Source organism: Cannabis sativa, chromosome 9 (assembly GCF_029168945.1).
Source record: "Cannabis sativa cultivar Pink pepper isolate KNU-18-1 chromosome 9, ASM2916894v1, whole genome shotgun sequence".
Lineage (NCBI taxonomy): Eukaryota > Viridiplantae > Streptophyta > Magnoliopsida > Rosales > Cannabaceae > Cannabis > Cannabis sativa.
In genome coordinates this window covers 13033084-13044067 of record NC_083609.1, presented here as the reverse complement: position 1 = coordinate 13044067, position 10984 = coordinate 13033084, and the positions used below count along the sequence as shown (strand labels likewise).

At 29.0% G+C, this 10984-nt stretch overlaps 1 long non-coding RNA gene across 1 annotated transcript; it reads left to right on the top strand.

Moving 5' to 3' along the window:
* The first annotated feature begins 9990 nt into the window (after positions 1-9990).
* Positions 9991-10723, top strand: LOC115701455 (uncharacterized). Its single transcript, XR_004008554.2, has 2 exons — positions 9991-10308; positions 10427-10723. It is a non-coding gene; the product is annotated as an uncharacterized LOC115701455 (long non-coding RNA).
* The last annotated feature ends 261 nt before the right edge of the window (positions 10724-10984 follow it).

Here is a 10984-nt window from a genome sequence, read left to right as displayed (position 1 = left end):
TCCTTCCGAAAACCTTCTTTGTTACAAACCCATCGTCGAATGTATATTTCTCCATCACTTTTCCTGGATTTTGTATCGTCAATTCTAGGACTGAAACCTTTCCATCTTGCATAAGTATAATAGAATGCCTCCCACATTTTTAGACTTACCATCTCTTTCCCTTCAATATCATGAGTATCTATTTCTGCAACTGATTTGGATAGTTGAAGTGTGTCCAAAATTTCTTGCCAGTGAGAGTTGGAGGCAATATCTACGTCCGTCATACTTTTCCTAATAATTATAAAATGAATATTAGTCATTCAAGTGTATGATGAAAACACATTAACTTACATATTAAAGTTAATGAAGTTGATGACTTTCCTTAAATATTTGACACATAATTTAAGCTTTTCTGTTTTGACTACTAACAGTAATCTTTATTGTTGTACTAACTCTCATAGTCAATGGTATTGTAAATAGTGAAGAATAAATTTACCTAAAAAAACATACTATTTTCATGTACGTTCTATTGTAATTTCATGCACTTTCATTAATTAATCAATTAAAATATTAAAAAAAATGCTCTCATATGTACAAAAAAACAAAAAAACAAAAATAATGCTCTTACCTAAAAAAAATCCTACATTTATAAAAATGTATATTATGTAATAACCTTTGAATGAACATGCTTTGAATCCATGACTCAATATAATTGGACTCCATTTATATGGTAAGTAAAAGATTTATTGTTTTCAAGGCCCAATATCAAGGCCCAATACCAAGATTTATTGTTCTCTTTTACAGCAACATCTATGTTTACATAAATGAAACATGGTTTTGTAATAGTCTCTAGTGAACTCAAACATAGTATCACATCTTATTGGTCATAAATATTTTATGAAAAATAAATTTTATATTAGTTAACACGTTCAACTATTGTGACGGTAATTAAATATTCATCAGTAAATATTCTATCTATTTTCATGAATTAGATAAATAATGCAATCTTTTAATCTTGTGATGTTATCATTTTTTTTTAGTATTATAGTTTTTTTTTTTTTAGAAACAACACAATCATTTCTTTTAGTTTAACACTTCTTTTGTTATGAAGATTGTCTCTTGGATAATATATACTTATCTATGTTATTGTATCATATGTAATAACCATAGAATGAACATGCTTTGAATCCATGACTCAATATTAGACTCTATTTATATGGTAAGTAAAAGAGAAGCACATGCTGTCAAAATAAGATATTGTGTTAATAAGACATACCTTTATAATTGTAATAGGAGACTTACAAGACTATCCAAGTGAGTGAGAGTGAGATTGATTCATCCACCAAAACTCTACCAAATGACACTATAGAAAGAATAGAAAGAAGTTGAATGAGAGTGAGATCAATAACTTTTTATAAGTACTTACTTTTAGTTGTTTAATTTTGCCATTGTGAGGTCCTCATATTTGTACACTTGTAGGTGGTGTGGTTGGTGTACTTATTTATGAAACTAACACAAGAATTTAATTTAATATATAGGCTGTAGTTAAATATAAATGTATATAGGCTAGTCAATTGCTTGGCCTATTTTGGGCCATAATCTAACTATGTATCTAGGCCCAATATCAAGATTTATTGTTTTCTTTTAAAGCAACATCTATGTTTACCATAAATCAAACATAGTTTTGTAATAGTCTTTAGTGAACTCAAACATAGTATCATATCTTATTAGTCATAAAGATTTTAGATAAATAAATATTGTTATGGTAATTAGATAAATAATGTAAATTTTTTAATCTTGTGATGTTGTCAATTTTTTTTTAGTATTATAGGTTTTTTTTTTTTTTTGGAAACAACACAATTAATCACAGGAATAATTAATGTTTAATTTTCTTCTCTTTTTTCATTTTGAGAGCATATATTTTTTATGATCGCCCAGATTTTATTACCACATAAGAAATCTCCAGATAAAGATGATTTAGTCCCATACGTCATTGTATTAATTCCCTTCCAAAATAGTAATAATAATAATAATAATAATAATAATAATAATAATAATAATAATAATAATAATAATAATAATAATAATGTCATTTTCCCTTTTCCCTTTTGAATCAGAAATAATGTCATTTTCCATACCCATGAATGTATATAGTGTAATCTCACATATTTTTCATGCAAAAGTAATATACTCACGTTAGAGAGTGAATATACACCATGAATAAGTAATATAGATATTATTGGATAAATATAGTCTATATAGTCTCCAAATTAAATGATCTGATGTGTAATATTACTTTTTTTAAAAAAAAATAAAAAAAAGTATATTGAAGAAAAGATAATAATACAGTAGTTCAAAAGCATAGTGATTTAAAAAAGAAAGAGCACAGTACATTTCTTCAACATAATTGATAGATTAATCTCTAAAGTTTTAAATTGCACTTAGATATATATATATATATATATATATAAGATCATCATTAATAATATTAATAAAAAAAGAGATTACATGATACTAGGGATAGAGAATACCCTTTTACAACATGCATGCATGCATGCTTTTAAGAGTACTGTAGAGGACATGACTCAATACTAACTAAAGTTACTAATAAACACGTGAACACAAACTAAAACACAACATACTCTTAGAAAAACAATATAAAGCATACCATAATAAGAAAACACAACAAAATATCATAACATAATTTGGAGAAATGTAAGACCATTCATAGGTTTGGAGAGGATGGGGCCAGTGAATGGTGCACAAAAGGCGAGTTCCCAAGACCTCAATCGAGATGAATCACCTCAGGGACTCTCGCTTCACCTCTGAGGTAGTCATTGGCAGCTTCCAAAAATGCTTCAACCGTCTTCACTTGGTCACTTCCTTGATCCTGGAGCTTGTTTTGTTGGTACATGGTCGAAGCAAGCTCGATAATCCTCTTTCGAGCCTCATCTAACAGGTCAGCACATTTGTTTTTTGAAGCATTCACTGAGTTAAGAGTGCTCTGCAACATGACACAATTGGAGCAAGGTTCTGTCGCCTGAGACCGGTATCTCCTTGACCGAGAGGAAGATGGAGGAGATTTCTTGCAAATTGATGAAGGAGTCCCTAAGTTCATTGGACATACATGGGCGTCCGGGCTGTAATTCTTAGCTGAGCCGTAACAAGAGTTAGTGGTAGGGAATAGGTTTTTGGAAATGGATTTGGTCTTAGTCATGTTTTGGTGATAAAACAAATACTGTAGTTATGGGCTTATAAATTTGATTTAGTGGTGAGGCAATTACAAATGATAAATATCTATATTTATATACACACACAATGTCACTCTCAATTGTCGAGCAAAACAATTGTATAGACAATGGAAGACCCATTGTGATTTCAAGAAAAACCCTTAATACCCAATAGTTTTATATCTTTATTTAGTAAATTCAACCTACAACTTTATGTACTATTCTTCCTTTACCTAATTTTAAAAAGAATAAAAATAAAATTACATGCATGAAGTGATTAAAATACAAATAAAATATAATATAATAATGGTGATCTGGCAAAAAAAAAAAAATAGGTCATATTATATAGTTATTGTATAGGTTACCTCTGGACAAAAGCTTATATTTATCACTAACACAAAATAAGAAAGCTTACGAAAACAATAATAAAACCATGCGTGTACTTCAAACCATGCAAAGTAATAAAAGACAAAACAAATGAAAAGTAATAATAGACAACACAAATGAAGAAACAAAATTAATATATTATTAATTTTAAGTTTATCATTGAAGAGAACAAATGTGTAGTCTTATCACAACAATAAATGTGTAGTCTTCATCAATAGTACTACATATTAGTAGGTACTTTGCTTTACTTTAAACACAATAAAAAAATTAAAATACAATAAATAATATATATAAAAATGGACTCAAGTTACTTAAGAAATTTGTGTTATTCCTAATTTGTGTTGAACTAATAAAATTATTGTAGTATTTAAAATGTATAACTAATCCATGATATCAGTATTTTTTTATTAAACTTATGTAATCAGTAGTTTGAGTTAATATGTTGTAATGTATAATTAATATCATGATCCCTATTATAATATTAATGTGTTATGTTGTTGGTTAAAAAAAATGTCATAAATTATTATTATTATTATTATTATTATTATTATTATTATTATTATTATTATTATTATTATTATTAGGTTAGTACGTTTCACCTAATGGATCATTAGTGTGTGGTCTTATTTTTTTTTTTTTTTTGAAACAATGTGTGGTCTTATCAAGAGTACTATATATTCTCATTTTAGCTAATATAACCTATAACTTTATGTACTATATAACTTTTTGCTTTACTTTGAACACAATAAGAACAAAGTGACATGCATGAATTGAATAGCCTTTGAATGACATTAAAATATAAATAAAAAATAAAATAAAAACGGTCAAATTCTTTGCAGAAACAAAATCACTTTATATAATTTATTGTTTTGGTAAACCCTTGGGTCTTGGACAAAGAATTAATTTCTTAACATGGGCATCCCTCTCTCTCCTCTAATAAATTTTTCATACATAGCAAACATTGAGTCATGCATCACATACTTATTATTTTTTTTTTTTTGAACATGCATCACATACTTTTAATACATAAGTAATATACTCACGCGAGGGAGTGAATATATACTATGAATAAGTAATATAGATATTATTAAATAAATATAATATACATCTTAGCAAATATTAAATTATCTGATATAATATTACTTTAAACACAATAAGAAAATTAAAATATAAATAAAAAAAAAAAGAGGACTTTGGCTCTTAGTTGGATACAATGTTATTATAAATATATCAATGTATTGGTCAAACTTTGAGCATTGGAAAAAGACTTGTCATTGAGCAAAACAATGATAAGTGTTTAGTCTTATCCAATGGTACTACATTCTCATTTTAGCAAATATATCCTACAACTTTATGTATTATATATCTCTTTTTTTACTTTATACACAAATAAACAATAATATGCATGCAAAAATTGATTTCTTGGTTTGTAGGAAATTAAAATATATTACAAAATAAAAAAAAAATGGTCACTATCATAAAATTGGAAAGTTTACCAAGCTACACCAAATACCATGGGTGTACTTCAAACCATTTATAAGAAATAATAATCATAAATATGAATAATGTAAATGCATGCAAAGAGATTTCTAAAAAAAAAGAAAAAGAAAACAAATAAATGCAAAGCAATACATGACAAAACCCTCAACGCCTCAAACACAATAAGACTTGATAAAAAAAAATTACTTTTACAATAATTTTTCTAGAAATTATATACTATCACAGCAAGAAATTTCAAAGTATATATATATATTCAATGACTAATTTGTAACCAATAAGTAAATCTAGTGCTTTGATTAGTAATATTAGTAATTTAATAATTTGATTTGTCTTAAATTTATGGAAATGACAAAGGTGATTACTGTTTTAGAAATGAGCAAGCCACAATTTTTAGTGGGGGATTTTTTTTTTTTAATTGAAAGAATATTAGTGAAATATATATATTTTTATAGTGATAAAATAAAATTATTTGAAAATATGATGAAAAAAAAATATAGAGAAATAAGTAAAATTATTACGTGGTATAATATGAAAATTATAAAATTTATAGGAATAGAAATAAAAATATGTAAGGATATAAATAAACAAGTATAAATTTTATGTATAAAAGTTTAATTTATAGAAAATTGAGAGCTAGGTAAATGATTCCTAAAGTCCTTTTTGTCGTTGCTTCCGTTGCCTAGTACTCTTATGAAGTATCTTTATTAGTTTAATTTAATATTAAATCCCACTTTGTCCAAGAATGGTTCTAGTCAACTATAGTGAATCCACTAATAGTCTTGCTGGGATGATCCGGGTTTAATAACGGATTGCATGTGCCTTCCTAAAACGCCCCTAGTCATTATGGAAACAGACTTTCAATGACGATTGATACCAAATAGTGATGATTTGCAAGCAACGAGTAACTTTGACCAAGATCGGTTCTAGTCAACTATAGTGAATCCACTAGTAGTCACGCCGGGATGATTGAGGAATGCATAACGGATTGTACATGCCTTCCTAAAACGCCCCCAGTCATTATGGAAACAGACTTTCAATGATGATTGATTCACTACTAGTGATGATTTGCAAGCAACGAGTAACTTTGACCAAGATCATTTCCAGTTAACTATAGTGAATCCACTATTAGTCTTGCTGGGATGATCTGGGTTTAATAACAGATCGCATGTGCCTTCCTAAAACGCCCCTAGTCATTATGGAAACAAACTTTCAATGACGATTGATACCAAATAGTGATGATTTGCAAGCAACGAGTAACTTTGACCAAGATCGGTTCTACTCAACTATAGTGAATCCACTAGTAGTCACGCCGGGATGATCGAGGAATGCATAACGAATTGTACATGCCTTCCTAAAACGCCCCCAGTCATTATGGAAATAGACTTTCAATGACGATTGATTCACTATTGGTGATGATTTGCAAGCAACGAGTAACTTTGACCAAGATCGGTTCTAGTCAACTATAGTGAATCCACTAGTAGTCTTGCTGGGATGATCGCGGTTGAATAACGGATTGTACATGCCTTCCTAAAACGCCCCCAGTCATTATGGAAATCAAATTTTAATGACGATTGATACCCGATAGTGATGATTTGCAAGCAACGAGTAACTTTGACCAAGATCGGTTCTAGTCAACTATAGTGATTCCACTAGTAGTCATGCCGGGATGATCGGGGATGCATAACGGATGTTTAATGTTATTGTATTTTTTGAAAAATGTTGTTTAATACTTTAATGTTTATTCAATTTATATTTATTTTTTAACATTAATTTAAACTATAACTATTTTAATCTTGAAAGACATATGCTATACATTTATTTTTTAAAATTATTTATTTGAAAACCCAAAAATAACAACAATAAAAAATTAAAAAAATTAAGATTGGTTTAAACGAATTAACCCGACCAAACCGAAAAAAATCATTGGGCGGGTTACACTTTTTTATTTTTTTTCGTTGGGCGGGTTTCAATTAGATATTTGTGTTGGAATATATTTTACCAGGATCTTAGATCTACTCACAAGTATGTTGTTTAAACATCCTAAATATGAACTTTCTAAAACGATAAATTAAACACATATAAAGTTAAGAAAACCTTACATTGATGCAGCGGAATTAATGTCTCCTTCCACTCAGATCTCTAACCCTTGAATCCTTTCTGTAGCAGAGTATAATCAAGATCTGAGCCCGAATGTCCTTCTTCTTCAAGTTTGATCCTTCACAGTCTTCCAATCTATGATTGAGTTACTGCTTGCTGTGTGTGGGCACTTACTCTTTCACTAGGGTCACGAAAAAGATGAAGAAGAAAAGAGAGAGGGTTTCGGCCAAGGTGTAGAAAGTGGGGAAGGCTCAGTTTTTCTGAAGAGAGAAAATTCTGTCAGAAAGGCTTGTTGAAACTTGTGTTTTGACTGAGCCATCACTTTCTATTTATAGGCAACTACTAGGTTTAGGTTTAGAATTATTTGGCATTAAAATAATGAAAATATTAATTTGAAAAATCAACTTAAGTGGCCGGCCATGGTGTTGTAATGGGCCTCACTTAATTTTGCAATTTTATCAAATTTTATCTCTATTTTCTCAAAAACGCCAATTTTCCAATTCTCACATTTTACATGCCAAAACTAATTATTTAATAACTAAAATAGATTATTAAATAATATTGTCATTTAATTTAATTATTAATTAGACATATAAAGTCCATTAATAAATAAATAAACCTAGAAACTCTTTTCTTTACAATTTCACCCCTGCTTAGTGAAAATTCATAAAATTAAACATAGTCTAACTTTAGAATTATAATTGATCAATCACGAATCAATTAATGAGTCTTACAAGCAGAATGTTCTCAACTAGAATGGGCACCATGGATCTATATGCTGAGCTTCCAATAAGTGAACCAAATTTACCAAGTAAATTCCTACTTATTAATTCTTCGTTGAATCCACTCTTAGAACTTAGAATTGCACTCTCAGACTTATATAGAGCATATTGTATGTTCCACGATATCAATATACTATCTCATTTAACCATTGTTATAATCTTATTGTGATTTAAAGATCCTCTATATAGATGATTTACATCTAGATGGGATTTCTTTACCGTTCTCACCCCTCAATGTATTTTGCCCCTTAAAACACTTAGCTACCTGTAAATGGTGTTTAGTGATCTAATAATTAGTTAGTTAAACAAGAGCTCATCCATTTACTTCTATTTGCTAAGCTCGAAGGGAATCATCACTTAACTTCTATACACCAGTAGAAGCTATAGATTCCATATTTATGTTCAGCACTCCCACTCAATCATACTATCATGTTCCCAAAATATACGTATCACCCTGACCCAAAAGTAGGCTTAACTAATAAATCAAAGAACATGAATAGCACTCCTGAGTTGAGCCTAAGCATATCAGGATTTAGATTCTTTTAATCTTAAGATCAACTACTGATATTGACTTGGAAAGATATGTATAACGGTAAGTTTGTAATATCTTAACTTAGTTGCAATATCGGTCCAGTCCAATGTATACTCCATACATTCGAAACTAGTATACTTTACTAATGTCCTGGAAAGAACATAACACTTACTCCAAGTGTAAGTACACATCATCGCTGATTATCACATTAGTGTAAATCCAATAACACTGATGAAACAGGGACCAAAACTTTTGATTCATATGATCACAATCACATTCCACTGTGTTGACGATACTGTAATTGTGAATAATCATATGATCTGGATTTAACTGATTTTGTGTGTATGAATGTAATAAACATATCAAACATATTAAACCATTAGCATGTAGAATTCATGCAAACATCAATCACTTCAAATTTCTTATATTGATAACTGATCAGATTGTAAAGAGTTTTATTTAGGGCATAAAACCCAACAATTTGCAACCCGACATTTATATTGGGTTGGTAAAAATATACTATATCTCGACCAAACTAATCGATGTACACCCGTAGATATTAATATTTGGTCTAACATTTGTCATTGAGCAACACAATGACAAGTGTGTAGTCTTATCAATGGTACTACATCCTTATTAATAATCAAATAAGCAAAAAAAATAAATAAATAAAGACAAAACAAAAAAAGACAAAAGAGTTAGGTATATAATAATCATCCATCTCCATATATATATATATCTCACTACTCAATAAACAAAGATTACCATTTACCAAACTTATCTCACCTCCTAACTTTAACTCAATCCTTATTTTTTCAATACCCTCTACTAGTTCACTATAACTTGCATACTTATTGCGAATGGAAAATCGTGAAGCAATACCCTCTACAGGTTCACTTAATAAATCTTCTCATGAAAATAGCGATTCTGGATTCGTGCACCATTTGTCACTACCTCCATCTCCTTTACGCTATCTTAATCACAGTGAGAAGAGGCTATGGGATGCCGAGCAAAAAATATTGCTAGCCGATGAACAGAAAAAGCTTTTGGTATCACAAGTTTCTTATTACAAAACAAAAATCTCAGATCTACAGCATGATTTAAAAATCCGTCGACAAATATCTTCTAGGGATGCGAATGACGTTGATAGACTAAAAAGGGTCTTGGCACATATGAAGCACGAAGCATGTACTCAATACAAAAGAAACCTTCAAATGATGATTGGTGGTGACAGTGGATCTGAAAAAACAGCAGGTCCCTAGTCAACTCTAATTTACTATGATGAGGTGTTAGTGATGTTGAATTATGTAGTGTGAACAATGTTTGATTTAAGTAGTTACTACCATATTCATGTTTTGAATGTATTATTTCGTATTTCTATGTCTAATATATTTTGAGTTGTCATCTATTTTAATATACATTAACAACTATTTCTTAATATTTATTTGCCTTTGAAAAAAACCGTACAAATAATAATAAAAAAATCAAAAAGCATCTAGTTAACTGTATAAAATAATATACCACATAATGTCAAAAGGACACTTATATAATAATATATTTTTAAAACACATTTGGTATAGTGATATGTCTTATATAAATACCCCTAAATAGAGAATGCTTAGAATACCACTTACTATTATATTGCACTTGCATATAAAAACTCTTTAAGTTAACTATGTCTTCCTCTCTTGTGACTTCTATCAATACTCGTCCAAAGTGCCATTGTGGCACAGATTCGGTGTGTCGAACTTCAAGGAGTGAAGAGAACCCTGGTAGAAGATTTTGGGGGTGTGGAAACTATGTAAGTTTTCCTTACATTTATTTTTTTTAAAAAAATATATATATAAAATAGATTTTCTTGACAAGTTTAAGCTATGGGTTATCATCATGTTTTTGTTTTTCTAAATTTTTTATTTTAGGATCGAGATTCTTGTAAGGTATGTCATTTTTTCGAGTGGGTGGATCCAGATGTTCTGGTTGGAGCTAATGTAGTATTGCAGAGGTTGGAAAGAAAAATTGAGGACCAAAGTAAAGAGATCAAGTTACTTAAGAAATTTGTGTTATTCCTAATTTGTGTTGAACTAATAAAATTATTGTTGTATTGAAAATGTATAACTAATCCATGATATGAGTGTTTTTCTTATTAAACTTATGTAATCAGTAGTTTGAGTTAATATGTTGTAATGTATAATTAATATCATGGATTCTTATTATAATATTAATGTGTTATGTTGTTGGTTACAAAAAAAAAATGTCATAAATTATTATTATTACTATCCTTATTATTATTATATTTATTATAATTATTATTATATTAGTTTAGTATGTTTCACCTAATGGATCACTAGTGTGTAGTCTTATCAAGAGTACTATATATTCTCATTTTATCTAATATAACCTACAACTTTATGTACTATATAATTTTTTGCTTTACTTTAAACACGATAAGAACAAAGTGATGCATGCAAGAATTGAAT